This window comes from Carcharhinus amblyrhynchos, chromosome 8, assembly GCF_965287045.1.
Source record: "Carcharhinus amblyrhynchos chromosome 8, sCarAmb.v2.hapA, whole genome shotgun sequence".
Lineage (NCBI taxonomy): Eukaryota > Metazoa > Chordata > Chondrichthyes > Carcharhiniformes > Carcharhinidae > Carcharhinus > Carcharhinus amblyrhynchos.
The window spans coordinates 69,020,729-69,034,540 of record NC_137331.1 but is presented as its reverse complement, the minus strand read 5'-3'; the positions used below and the strand labels follow the sequence as shown (position 1 = coordinate 69,034,540).

At 41.1% G+C, this 13,812-nt stretch overlaps 1 protein-coding gene across 4 annotated transcripts in view; it reads right to left on the bottom strand.

Moving 5' to 3' along the window:
* The window catches only part of pcmtd1 (protein-L-isoaspartate (D-aspartate) O-methyltransferase domain containing 1), an 81,150-nt gene extending 67,689 nt beyond the window's left edge, over positions 1-13,461 (bottom strand). The window contains exons 1-3 of one of the 4 annotated variants that reach the window (XM_080194235.1): positions 13,347-13,461; positions 12,231-12,383; positions 6,892-7,079 (exon numbers count right to left, since the gene is read on the bottom strand). The gene's annotated coding sequence lies outside the window, so the exon portion shown is untranslated. Of the gene's footprint in view, positions 1-6,891; positions 7,080-9,353; positions 9,458-12,230; positions 12,384-13,311 lie in introns of those variants that run through there. The other 3 variants (XM_080194237.1, XM_080194234.1, XM_080194236.1) reach the window with 3 other exon arrangements.
* Between the last annotated feature and the right edge of the window lie 351 nt (positions 13,462-13,812).

Here is a 13,812-nt window from a genome sequence, read left to right as displayed (position 1 = left end):
GAAGCCACAACAATTGTGGTTCAATTCAAGTTTCTGGTCAATGGTAACATCAAAATGGTGATTTCAATACAGATAATGAATTGCAGCAGTTCAAAACAGGACTCAACATCACTTTTTCAATGACAATGGGGGATGGGTAATAGATGCTGGCCTAGCCAACGATGCACACATCCCATAAAATAATTTTTCTAAATAGCCTTACCTGAATGTTGCCCAGGTACTGCTGTGGGTAAGCACGGTCTACAACAATGTCTGACAAGTTGCAAATGTTACCAAACACTATACAGTCAGTGAACGTCTATGCTTGTGATCTTATGTTGCAGAGAACTCATTGATGAAACAGCCGAAGATGATTGTGCTGAGGACCCCGGAGGAACTTTTATTGTGAACTTTACTCTAAAGTAATGTGCTTGAGCTGAAATAATGCTGTACAATAGAAAAAAAGTGTCCAGATGTGCCGATGCCACCAAGTCACTCTTGGCAAGCGGCACTGAAGTTCCCCACCCAAAGGATACTTGCTAATTCCCATGCTTGTTTCGAGTGGTGTTTAACATGGAAGAGTTTGGATTCATCAGCTAAGGGTAAAAGGTAGAATTGGCAGTAGGGTCCTTGTCCATGTTTGACCTGTGTCATGACTGTGCATATGGAAGACATGTATTTTTAAAAGAAATACAAGCAAAGGAAAGATGGCCAAGAATGTAAAATGACCACCATCTGGAAAATTCCCTTGTGGGTTGTACTTGATTGACTAGTCTCGAGACAACATGGACTGCTGCAGCTGAAAAGGTACCAGCAACTTCTTCAAACAGATTTGAAAAGGGAAATAGGAAAGCTGCAAAAGACTGAACATTAATCTCCTGTCATTACAGAAACAATGAAGACTGATTGCTGCATTCGGCAAACATCCAAAACCAATCTCCTTTTGATTTTTATTGCAGAATGTGAAAATAGTTGAAAGAAAGAACATGGACTGGGGGCGCAAGACTTCCCTTTCAGGAATACACTGGAAAATGGGTTAAAAAAGCTAGCTGCAGCCCTTAACCGAGTGTGCTGGAGTATCAGTGTGTGCGTGTGAGATATAGGAAAAAGAGGAGACAGTAGCTAGTAATCCCTGCAAAGACAAGCAGGCAAAGGACTTCACTGCAGGTGAAGCTCAGCAAAAGCTATCACAAAGGAAACAGGACAGCTTTCAGCTAACCTGCAGACCCCAATGTCTCCAAACTAACTGCTAACCTGCCAAAGTCAGTTCTACTGGAATTACCCAACTTAATCACTGCAACGCATGGCCATCTAAGCTCACAGACAAGCCAAGATTCTTTTGTTTCTACTTTTAATCTGGACCTTTAACTTCTCATTTCTGATCAGGAACATATATGTCTGTGTTGCGCTCTTATTATTTTCTCAGGTTTTTAGTAACTAATAAACTTAACCTTTCTTTGACTCAAGAAAGCCTGGTTAATTTGGCTCTAAAAAGTAAACATATTTGGACTCAAACGGTATCCACAGGGGAACATAGCCCTTTCAAATTAACCTTATTGCCAAAAACAAGTGGGAGGGATGGTTTAGTAAAGGAGAGTCAGCTAATTCCTCTTTACCTGGGAGCATAGCAAAATTCGGGAAGTTAACACATTAGGGAACCTTCCACCAGCCATGCTGCAGGCACTGGAGCACAATTGTGTTGGAGTGACTGGTCAAGTTAAAGGTACGCACAAAGCAGGCATAATGAAAACATACAAGGGTCATTAATGAACTTTTGTGAGGAACACTGGACAGTATGCTCGATAAAGTTGTTGTGGTTGTCTGTGGTGACTTTCATTTCAGCAAAAGAATAAATTTAAAGTAAAAAAAAGGTACTGGAGCCAATAAGGCACTGTGATCATGAGCAACAGAGGGTAGATCCCCAATTGTTGCAGAATGGGTATTTGACATTGGGTTCAGAGGAGATGATTGCAGACAACCCAGACAGAAAAAGCACGTTGCTCATCTTCCCTCCTCTGCATCCGCCTGAACTGCTCATCATATCATCCTGGCAAAGGCTGTGGCCTCATGATGGTGAGATTGTAAAGGACACTATAGCTGATTTCCCTGGTCACCCAAGCAGCCATTCACCCATTTAATATGGCTGTACACTGAGGAAACAACAACTGGTGCAGCATAAATGCATTACGACTGCTGTCCACATAGCAAACATACAACCTGCATGGCTGAGAATGCTCATAGACCCACTGCAGAATGAATAGTATTTTTTGCTGTTGCAAACACACATCAGCATTCAGATGTGACACCTACAAAGCCACAATTTTACCCTACACCATGGGAAGCTCATTATCCTGCAAACCCACTTACATGCCTTTCTCCAGTTAAAATCACATTCTTTAATGCAACAGCAGTAGGTGATCTGGGAACTGTCACCGATGTTGCCTACTTTAACCTGGAAGAATTCAAAGGCAATGCAAGTCCACCAACAGAGCCACTGGCAGAACCAATACTGCCCTGCTCTGAGTAGTGATCTGCTCACCTCTATCTGTGATGCAATAGTCCCCAAGAAAAACATTTTCCTTCTCTCTCACTTTGCCCACTCAGCCAGTACAGCCTTTTTCCTTAATTCCTTAAATCTGAGGGACATAAACTTGAATGAATACAATTAATTTAGCTATCCACTGGTAGATTTAAATGGACCACATAGACCATCAACTCCTACTTTTGTCTGCTAAAGTTGCTTACTCATCCAGGACATCACAAATCCTATATGATGATCACCAAGATAAACCATTTGCCTCAGCCTTCAACATACTTGAGCACATCAACTGCCTCCAATGCTCAGCCAGGTGGGACAGCTGCTTACACCCTTACTCTGCCAAGTCCTATTTAACTTTCAGTTCTGTGCTTACTGAGCTACACTGAACCCCAATTGAACAGTGTCATGATTTTCAAATTTGTTTTCAATTCGTTCCCCTCATCCATCTCCAATCTCTTTCAATCCTACAATCTTAAGATCTATTTGTGCTCATTTAATTCTGGCCTTGAGCATTCTTGACTTAAATGCTGCAGTACTGATAGCTGTGTCTTCAACTGTCGAAGTCCAGAGCTGTGAAATTCCCTCCCCAAACTTCTTTACCTCCCTCTCTTTCTTCCTTTCTGATGTTCCTGAAAATCTACGCATTTTATCAAGATTTTGGCCATTTTGTTCTAATAGTGGTATGGCTCAGTGTCAAATTTTGCTTTAATTCTTCTATAAAGCACCTTGGGATGTTTTATTAAATCATTTTTAAATACAAGCTGTTACAGATCTGCCTACAAAAGAACGGAGATTTCCACGATCACCTCCTTCAAAAAACAGAAACAACACATACTGTTCCTGGTTAGGATGAGACAAAATAAACTTTCTCAGAGGATAATGGTGGATAGGACCCTCTGCTGAGAGCCCTTCTACATCTTCTCCTCCTCCCCGTAAAGGCTGCTAATCTTCTCTGCTACTGCTGCTCAATCCGCCTAATGCTGCAAGCCAACAGCAATGACAACTACACCACTCGAAGCTTGACGCCATCCAGGACAAAACAGCCCGCTTGATTGCTACCCCTCCCACAAACATTCACTTCTTACCAGTGATGTACAGTGGCAGCTATGTGTACCATCTACAAGATGCATTGCGAGAACTCATCAAGATCCTTGAGGCATCTCTTCCAAACCCACAACCACTACCATATATATCTAAGAAGACTAGGGCCACAAAACCTGGGAACACCAATACCTGGCTGCGCCCCTCCAAACCACTCACCATCTTGATTTGGAAATATATAGCCGTTCTATCACTTGCCGGGTCTAAATCCTGGAATTCCCTCACTAACAGTACATTGGGTACATTTACACCTCAGGGACCGTAACAGTTCAAGAAGGCTGCTGACCACCACCTTCTGAATGGCAAATTGGGATGGGCAATAAATGCAAGGTAGGGCATGCAAATGGCTGAGGGAGGTGAGGGCAGGTGAGAGGGAGTTGAGAGTTCCTGTCAGCGAGGTCGAAGAGGTCCTGTGGCTGGAAAGGCTTGTGAAACCCTGGGAGTAAAGAAATGATAGTTGCACTGAACAAGGGGCTCACCATGCAGCAAGCATTAAGGAATTACGAGATATTTTGAAACCGAAAAGGAATACCAAGAAAAGGCTAATTGGAAACAGTTCATTTGAATTAAATGTGTCACTTCATGATCAATTTAACTATGCAAACCATAGTAGGAATGTTTTTAAGAGAACAGATTTATCAATTTCATAATGTCATTTTTCACTATTTCCCGGTTTTTAGCTCAACTGGAAAGCAATAAATATAATCAATGACAGCAGTACACAAACTCCACTTTCTTGCTGTTACAGACAGATTACAGGTTTAAAATTAAATAGTGAAGTAAAAAGCTTCCTCATTTCTTGCCTATATCTGAAAACACAAGTTATCAAAAAAAGGAAGTAACTCATGTTGTGAGCCATACTTGTCTTTCATGCAGATCAAATTCCTGCTTTCTCACATACATTAATAAGTGCATTTCACTTGTACTGACTTAAAATAACCTATGGTAATGATACAGGCTAAAATAATTTAGTTTGGGAAATATAATTGAAATTCACACGGAACAGTTCATTAGTTATTGCAGCTTCAGTAAAAATGCCAAATACAGACATCGAACATACATGTTGAAAAACTGCACTTCCACTTGTTTCCATACAATTACTTAGGAAGTTTCGACATGCAATTAGTTTCTTCAAAAGCTAACCAAATCAGCAGCTTTGCAATACTATCGTCTGGTCTAATATTCCTAACTCATCATTAATCTCACTCAGAAATAATACGACAGTATGCAGGCCTCACTACTTTGCCAAACCTGACCCATTTTGTAAATTAGTTTGAAACAAGTGACAATTTGCAGGCTGGCATTACATGTGATTTGCCATCTAACATTCCTCTCTAATCAGCTCAAAACTGAAGTACTGAATCATTTCAAAACATTTTACATTGCATTTCTCAAAGTTCCATCATTCAAGATTTCACCTAAAAGCTGAGCATATTATAGCATCACTACGTTAAACTGTTTGGTACACTGGGGCAAACAGCTTATTCTAAGGTGGTAACTGGTGATTACCACTGACCTGCACTAGGTGCTATCTGTACCAGGTGCTGGGACGATGCTGGTCACAGAACATGTCGGTTGAAGTCTTTTGTACATTAAGTGCAAGTCTTTATTCACTACTTATAACAACACAAGTTTATTTGTCGCAAGTAAATAAACACTGCATTAACATGCAATGAAGTCACTGTAAAATTCCCCTAATCGCCACACTCCAGCAGGTGCTCACTGAGCACACTGCTCAGGTCAATGCACCTAACCAGCACGTCTTTCAGACTGTGGGAGGAAATTGGAGCACCCGGAGGAAACCCACGCAAACATGGGGAGAACGTGCAAACTCCACACAGAATGATCCAAGCTGGGAATTAAACCCAGATCCCTGGCATTGTAAGACAGCAGTGCTAACAACTGTGCCACCATGCTGGCCAATTGTTACTTGTAAAAATAAGCACCTATACCGTGAAGGGCAGAAGCAAGGAACTACCTCCCATGTCCAAATTTTAACATGTCCTTGTTCAAAACCATACAGGCCCTAGGCCTGGGTCATGTGCTTTCTTACATCACTGTACTCCATCCCACACTAACCCTATACCAGTTACACAAGTCAACCTGGAAAAGTGAGAACAATAACACCTTCAAACAAACAGCTCACACTGATCCCTTCAAAAAAGGTGTCAACTGAAGAATGGCCCCTAACATATAAAACAAACAATTGTATAAGCTTGATAACTGATACACTGTCAAAAGTGCTGCCTTACACATGGCATATGAAACTGTGACCCTGTCTGCTAATTCGGGTGGAAATGATTGCCTGACATTTCAAAGAAGGAGTCCATTACTGTTATTGGCAGAGGTTATGATTTTCGTTTCATGAAAATCACTCAAAATCATAGGAGAATAAAAAGGAAATTCAGATCCATCCAAATCTTGAACCTGTATTGAGATTCAGTTCCATAAGCTAAGCTCAGCATTCTACATTCCAATTTTTGCAATGTAGTTGATTCCATTTACAAATTGGCCAACACCATTCTTGTCTAATCACCTGTTCACTTCATGTACATTTTTGCTATAGCAATTTAAAAACATCTAATCACAAACACACAAAAACATTAGTAGCCTTTGTTACTTTGATCAAGTGGCTACATTTCATGTGAGCTCGAGATGCACTTGCAAACTAATTACATCCTCATTCGTTGACCAAACAGCATTCTTCCCAGTTCTATAAGTAAATAGCAGAAAAGAGAACTATAATCAATTTCACCACACCCACCACCGCCCCCCCCCCCCCCCCCCCCACTGCTGCCAACCTGCCCAAGAGTCCATAGTTTGTTCATTTGTTTTTTTAAAGCTACATTTTTATTCTGCATGGCATTTTTCCACTTCTTTTCCTAGATTCTCCATTCTCTTCAACATCCAATGATTTAAATTTCAGGCCAGCTTTAGATTAAAATCACCAATATCACAACTGTTAGAAGCAACATACAATACTCAGACCCCAGGATTGATTACAAACATTCATATTGGGCCAATATAAGACTGTTGTATGTGATACACACAAGGAGTATAAGTGCTAATTGGAGAGTGCTCGGGTTGCTCTTGTAGCAACAGAAAAGTGCATTTCAAAATGGCTTACTTTTGGCAACGTGAAATATAATCTACATTAACATAGAAGAGAAAACATCAGATAGGAATTAACATTTGAACACAAAAAATGAGCTGAATGGTTAAAATATCAAAATCTCAGTGTACCTTGGAGTTGAATACGTTGTGAAACTTACCCCTGAAGCTGGTTATGATTATTGTCTGAATTGATGAGACGCACGCAGAATTAGGCTACTGTAAAATGGGAACAGAAATTCTATTTAGGCAGACACTGGGCCTCCTTCCATCTCCAAAGGCAAGCGATTCCCAAAATGGAATTTCTGAGAAATGTAGGAGCATTTCTACAGCACCGCTACTTGTTTCACTGTAACGACAAAAAAAATGTCAATTCTATTACAAGCAATTAAATATCCTTTATTTCTGCACATTTCTCTAGACAGTCATCTTAAAAATATAGTGGGGCAATGTACAACTCCCATATATGATGTATAAATGCACAAAAACAAAAGGAGTTTGATTTTAATTTTCACAAACACAGAAGAGGAATAGTTGAAGTTGTAAAACGAATGCATTTTCCGAATTTATTCAGGATAGTTTTCAACAAAACATTTAAAGAACTAAAAATAGGTGCCATTTCTGGGGTTGTCATCAATCAATACCTCTTCTTATTCCACTGACAAACTCGTTGAGTGTACTTCGGATTTGTTTTTACAGTGGAGGAAGAGACCAAAATGCCAGATAGAAATCAATGTGATCAAGTGTGATGTTATTAATTTTGGCTCCGAGAAGGACACGTCAGCATGTTTTCTTAATAACGAAAGGCCAGAAATTGAGGAGTGGAGGGGATGGGGCGATGGAAACAGATAGAACGACAGGTACACAAATCACCAAAAGTTAATACGCAGGTGGAGTCACAGAACATGCACTGTGAATGAGGCCATTCAGCCCACCATACCTGTGTGTGATCTTTGGGAGAGCTACCCAATTAGTTTCCCCCTCCCCCCAATTCCTTTTCTGTAACCCTATAACTTTTTCCCCTTCAAGTACTGAGCCAATTGCTTCTGAAAGTTATTGAGTGTGCTTCCACTATCATTTCAGGTATATTGCAAATCATAACAATTCACTAATAAAAAAGTCTTCTCATGACGCTTCTGGTTCTTTCACCAAGTCACATTAAATCTATTAAATCACCTACTGGTTACCAACCCTTCCACCACTGGAAACAATTGCTTAGTTACTCTTATCAATGATTTTTATGATTTTCAACATTTCTATCAAATCTCCACCTAATCTTCCCTGCTCCCTCCACATAATTGGAGTCCTTTATCCCTGGACTCATTCTAATAAGTCTGTTCTGCACCCTCACCAAGGCCTTAGCATCCTCCCAAAAGTGTGGCAATATGAATTCAACACAATACCTCCTACTAAGTCTAATCAATATTTCCTTGCTTTCATACTCTATGTCACTAGTAATAAAGCCAAGGATTCCATTTTTTTAAATTTTAAAAAAAGGTCTATTCACTTATCCTGTAATCTTCAGCAATTTGTTTACATACACCCTTAGGTGAATGTTTCCACACCAAACATTGTATAATTTAATTCACATCATATTGCTTCTCCCCCTTCCTCCTATCAAAATGTGTCACTTGTGTGTGTGTGTGTGTCCACACATTTCACCAGTTGGTTTATGTTCTCCTGAAGAATGTTACTCTTGTCCTCATTGTTTGTTACATTTCTGAATATTGTCTCAAGTGAAATTTTTTGTAAATGTTGCCTTGCATACCCAAGTCCAGGTTAATGTATTTTTTTAAAAGTGATTTTAATACCTGTGATTTTCTGGGGAAAAAATCAGTATATATTTGCCTCCAGTCTAAAAAGTAAACCATTCACTCTGTACATCAGTTGCTATCCCTTTAATATCACTGGCTTTCATTTTGCTATCACATGGTACTTTGCAAAAAATCTTTTCAAAATATATACAGCAACCGTATTACCTTCAGCAACCCATTACTTCACAATGGAAATTATGTTAATCAAACAGGATAATAAACTTTTGTTAATGTCATTCAGTCACCAAGACTTTTTCAAATGTCAATTCATTTTGTCCTGGGTTATTACCTCAATATTCCCCCCATGGGTGTTAAGCTGGACCAGCCTATAGTTTTTGGGTTGATGTCTCACTCGTTTGAAAAAAAACAAGAAAATCAAAACTGTAACCCTCCATTCCTCTGGTACCACATCATAATGGGCAGCATAGTGGCTCAGTGGTTAGCACACGCGCTTCACCGCTCCAGCGACCCAGATTCAATTCTGGTCTCAGGTCACTGTCTGTGTAGAGTTTGCATGTTCTCTGTGTCTGCGTGGGTTTCCTCCACATGCTCCAGTTTCCTCCCACAGTCCAAAGATGTGCAGGTTAGTTTGACTGGCCATGCTAAATTGACCTGTGTCAGGGAATTAGCAGAATAAGTATGTGGGGTTTCGGGAATAAGGACCAAGTGGGGTTGTGATCAGTAAAGATCCGATGGGCCGAACGGCCTCCTGCCCTATAGGGATTCTACGACACGTTGAGGATTAGGGCCAGAGCCTCCTAAATTTCCACCTCTACTTCTTTGCAAAGTGGTCCATCAAGGATTATTACCTGTTTAAGTACCTCTATCTATTGATTATCATTAGATCTTTCTTGCTACATTGACAGCATGCTCTGCTCTAGCGAAGACAGAAGCAACATACTCATTTAATAACCCTGCCTCCATCGTAATCCCATTTTTGGTTTCACTACAAAACAAAATCAAAAAGCAACACTGGTTTTTAACGTTATTCGACATGTAGTGGTCAGTTGTACATCCTTGTTCAGATTCTCACTGGAGCGCTGCATTGAGTTTTGGACATCAGGAAATGTGTTAACCTTGGAGAGTTACATCACACATTTATCAAAAGATATTGAGTTTAAAGAGTATGAGGACAGGAAGCAAAGAAGGCAGACATCTTAAAATTATAGCCATGCAGCCTTACAGAACATCAAATCCCAAGATACTTCATTAGAACAATAAAACAAAGTATGGCCAAGTCACATGAGGAAATATTAAAACAGGCATTGAAAAGCATGGTCAGTGAGGTAGGTTTAAGTAGTGCCTGAAAAGATAAGAACTAGAGAGGGCTAAGGAAGGAATTTCAAAGTTTATGGTCCAGGTAATTAATAGTGGAGGGAGGAAATATGAACAAGATACCATAAGTGGATGAATGCAGAGATCTGAGAGGATTGTAGGCCAAAGGAGGTTACGTAAATAGAGGGGAGCAGGGCCATCAAAAACAAGCATGAAAGGTTTAAACACAAAACACTGCCTGATGAGCAGCCAGCATAGCTCAGCAAGCACAGGGATCATAGATGAAAGGGGCAAAAATACTAATTGGAACATGGGCAGCAAACTTTTGTCGAGCTCTAGCTGGAGGTAAAAAAATGGATGACCAGCCAGAGGAGCATTGGAACAGTTGAGTCAAGAGTTAATAAAGACAATGACTTTGGTCTTCCCACAATTTAACTGCAGAAAAATTTTGCTCATCCAATATCAAATGTTGAATAAGAGACAATGATAAATCAGGGACAGTAAAAAGATCAAGAGAATGGTTGTGAAGCAGAGCTCGGTATCCTCAGAAGACACGTGGAATTTGATTTGATTGCTACTGTTGAGATCAGCCAGATAGTAGTAGATGTTCAGTAACTGTCAAGTTAGCGTTTAATAGATTTTGTTGGAACAAGAGTATCCACAGACATGGAATAAGGTAAACAGATCTGAGGTATACATCAGCTATATTTCAACTGAATAAAAGAACGTAATGGCCTATCCCTATGTTGCAAGTTGATTATGTATTCAAAGGCTTTTGTAACAATAATTTAGATCTAAAATGTAGATATGAAAACAAAATAAATGGTTCCAATTTAAGATTCTAGCAATATTCAGGTTTATGCTTGGCTGTTCAATGAAATTACATTGTGCTAATTCCTCCCCCTTTGGTGTTCAATCTCCAGTTTCATCAGGCTGCATTTTTATATGAAATAATAACCTGCAACAGATCTAATAGATTGTAGTGCCTGAATTATCATGGGATACATTATAAACTACATCTCAAGCCTCTGAAATGTGTTTCTATTTACGCCATGGATTTAAAAACAGAGAAGTTAAAGCTAAACATTCACAGCTTCTTTTTATTTTTTGCCAGAATAGGTTATTGTAATAAGAATGATTATTCTTTGCAATTATGTTTCCATACAAGTATGATTAAAATGTAGTGCAATCTGCACAAAATCATTTTTTTTAAATCACGAGAAAGGATACAAAAGGATAATGCACACAGGAGTATAGCAAAATGTTTATACATTTAACATGTCTATTTGAAATACAATACATCATCCGCACTTAACTTGTCTGTTGAAAACATCTTTCAAGGGTTTATTTTTTTAAATCTTAGTTTCCGATTTCTGGAGACACTGTTAATAGTGACAACGTCTTTGACTCAACCAAGCTAGCCAACATCTTTGAATGTGTAACTGAAGTCTTATTTCCAGTATCAATTCAGACCTTATTTTTTATAAGCTAACATTTCCTGAAGTGTCTTTGCTGTTTATTCCATTTTGAGTAAAAATACTATCTGGCCAGCTGCAATCTTACCACGTTTTAAGCTCTTTACATCGCCCAAGATAAAATTACATTGGAAAGATGGCTTCATCGCAAGTGGATACAATGCTCCCTCAAAACAGTTCAAATATACAGATCTGCTTAAAGGCACAGGTCCCCCATGTCATTTTATTTCCCAGACATTGGATACAATTGCTGGTTCAGTTCATTGTTAAATTTTTCTCCTTCCATACTTCTTTATTGTATTGTACCACTACACTGATACAAGAAATCATTCCAAACTGGAACAAAGAATTAGAAAATCCCGACAGTGCAGGAGGCCATTCAGCACATTGAATCTGCACCAATTCTCCGACAGAGCATGTTACCCAGGCCTTATCGCCACAAGGCCAAGTATTTACCCTGCTAATCCATCTAACCTAAACATCTTGGGACACTAAGGGGCAATTAAGCATCATAAAAAAAAGGAGAAAACTAAGTATAAAACTTAAGCATAAAACTTAAGCACCCCCTCTAGTTCTGGAATAAGAGGCAATTCTCTTCAGAGGAGTGCATGACCCATTGTTCTAAACTTGTACTCCTGCACCAGGCCTCACCTACCCAAAGCATCCTTCAGGAAATTGCAAGTGTACTGTTCACCATTTACTCAGGCGGCCAATAATTTTGTCTGTACTGTTCCAATATGTGCTTCAAGTTCACGAGACTCATGCAAGAACAAATATTGACCCTTCGGAGTTTTTGTTTGCCCCTTGGCCCTAAAGACCTCTGGACTTGCAGCAGCATTCTATTATTATCTAAACAATCATTCTTCGCATGAGTTCTAATAATGATTTGTTGACAAGCTATCTGACTGAGAGAGGAACAACGCTATGTACGGTTACCAGCAGGGTCATTCGGTAGCAATCTGAACTCCCAAGCTGAGCATCCCAGTAGAATCCCGACTGAGATAAGACAGGGTCTTTATCACCGTATGCAATAAATCAGAGGAGCTCTTCGCAGTCCTGCTGATCACCAAACCAGTGATCGTCAAACAGCTGTTTAAAAAAGTGCAACGAAGAAACCAGTTGAGCCGTTCTGTCCACGAATACTTTAAACAACACGTGAGCATAAATTCAAAACAAATTCCAGTGAAAAAAATCTTGTGCATTCATTTTTCTAAAAAAAAGTACATAAAACCGCAGACATATCTATACAAATATATACAAAGTGTTCTTCCTTAAAGCAGTCTACGGTTAGGAATTTAACCTCACAAGGTACATGTTAGCGGTTTGGAAGCAAGTCGCCAAAACAGGTTTTTGAAATAACGTCAGCAGCATTTCTACGCAGGTCTTTCTTCAAACTCGCCAACAAGGACGAGACATAAAAAAACGTCGACTGCCCATTTTACCAACGAAAACAACAGAAGGCGCTCTTTAAAACCATCCCCACTCAATGTTTGTTTGGAGTGTTGTGTGGACCGTAAAAAAAATGAGTCAATAAGTCCCTTTGAAAGTTTAACCACTAGGACACCACATTTGAGCTCTGCTGGCACACACACAAAAACAATGACGACTGTATCAAAGGCCAGGGCAAATCCATTTTAAACAGAAAGTTTTCCGCACCATTTTAATGACAGATTATAACAATGCGCAACTAATCAAAACAAAGCGTTGGGAGCGGTGTCTGCGGCGGACAGGGTCAGAGAGCTGGTTGTGGGACAAGTGGGGAGACTGGGCTCTGGCATCGTGCTGCTCAGCAGACAAAAGGAGCCAGTGTGTCCGCTCCTCACACCCTCCCCAGCCGCTTCACGGTCGGCAGGCCCCGCTCCCCGGCTCCGGGCCCCAGCTGCACAGTGCCGGCCCGGGCCGGTGTTTACCGCCCGGCTCCTAGGCCACTGCCTCCCGTCCTCGGGCACCAGAGACCGCCGCGACCCCGCGATTAGACACCCCGAGAGCCGGCCCCCACACCGGCTGCTCTCCTCACCGACACCTGAAAGAAGCCGCGAGCCGGAGACACACCGTGTGAAGGGAGCTGGCTCGGGATGGAGACAGTGCGCGGCTCCGAGGTCTGAGTCTCGGTCTCTCCGCCGCCGTCGCCGCTCTTCCTGAACTCAAGACTCCAACAGCTGAGGATGTAAACACTGCGTCACGTGACAGCGCCAGCGCCAAACCCCGCCCCCTCCCCAACACTGGCACTGCACCGACCCTGCACTAACCCACTGGCACTGCACCCACCCTGCACTGACCCACTGCCACAGACCTTGCACTGACCCACTGGCACCATACCAACCCTGCACTGACCCACTTGCACCAACCCTGCACTGACCCACTGGCACTGAACCCATCCTGCACTGACCCACTGGCACTGCACCCCCCTGCACTAACCCACTGGCACTGCACCACTGGCACTGCACCAACCCTGCACTGACCCACTGGCACTGCACCAACCCTGCACTGACACTGCACACAACCACTGGTACTGACA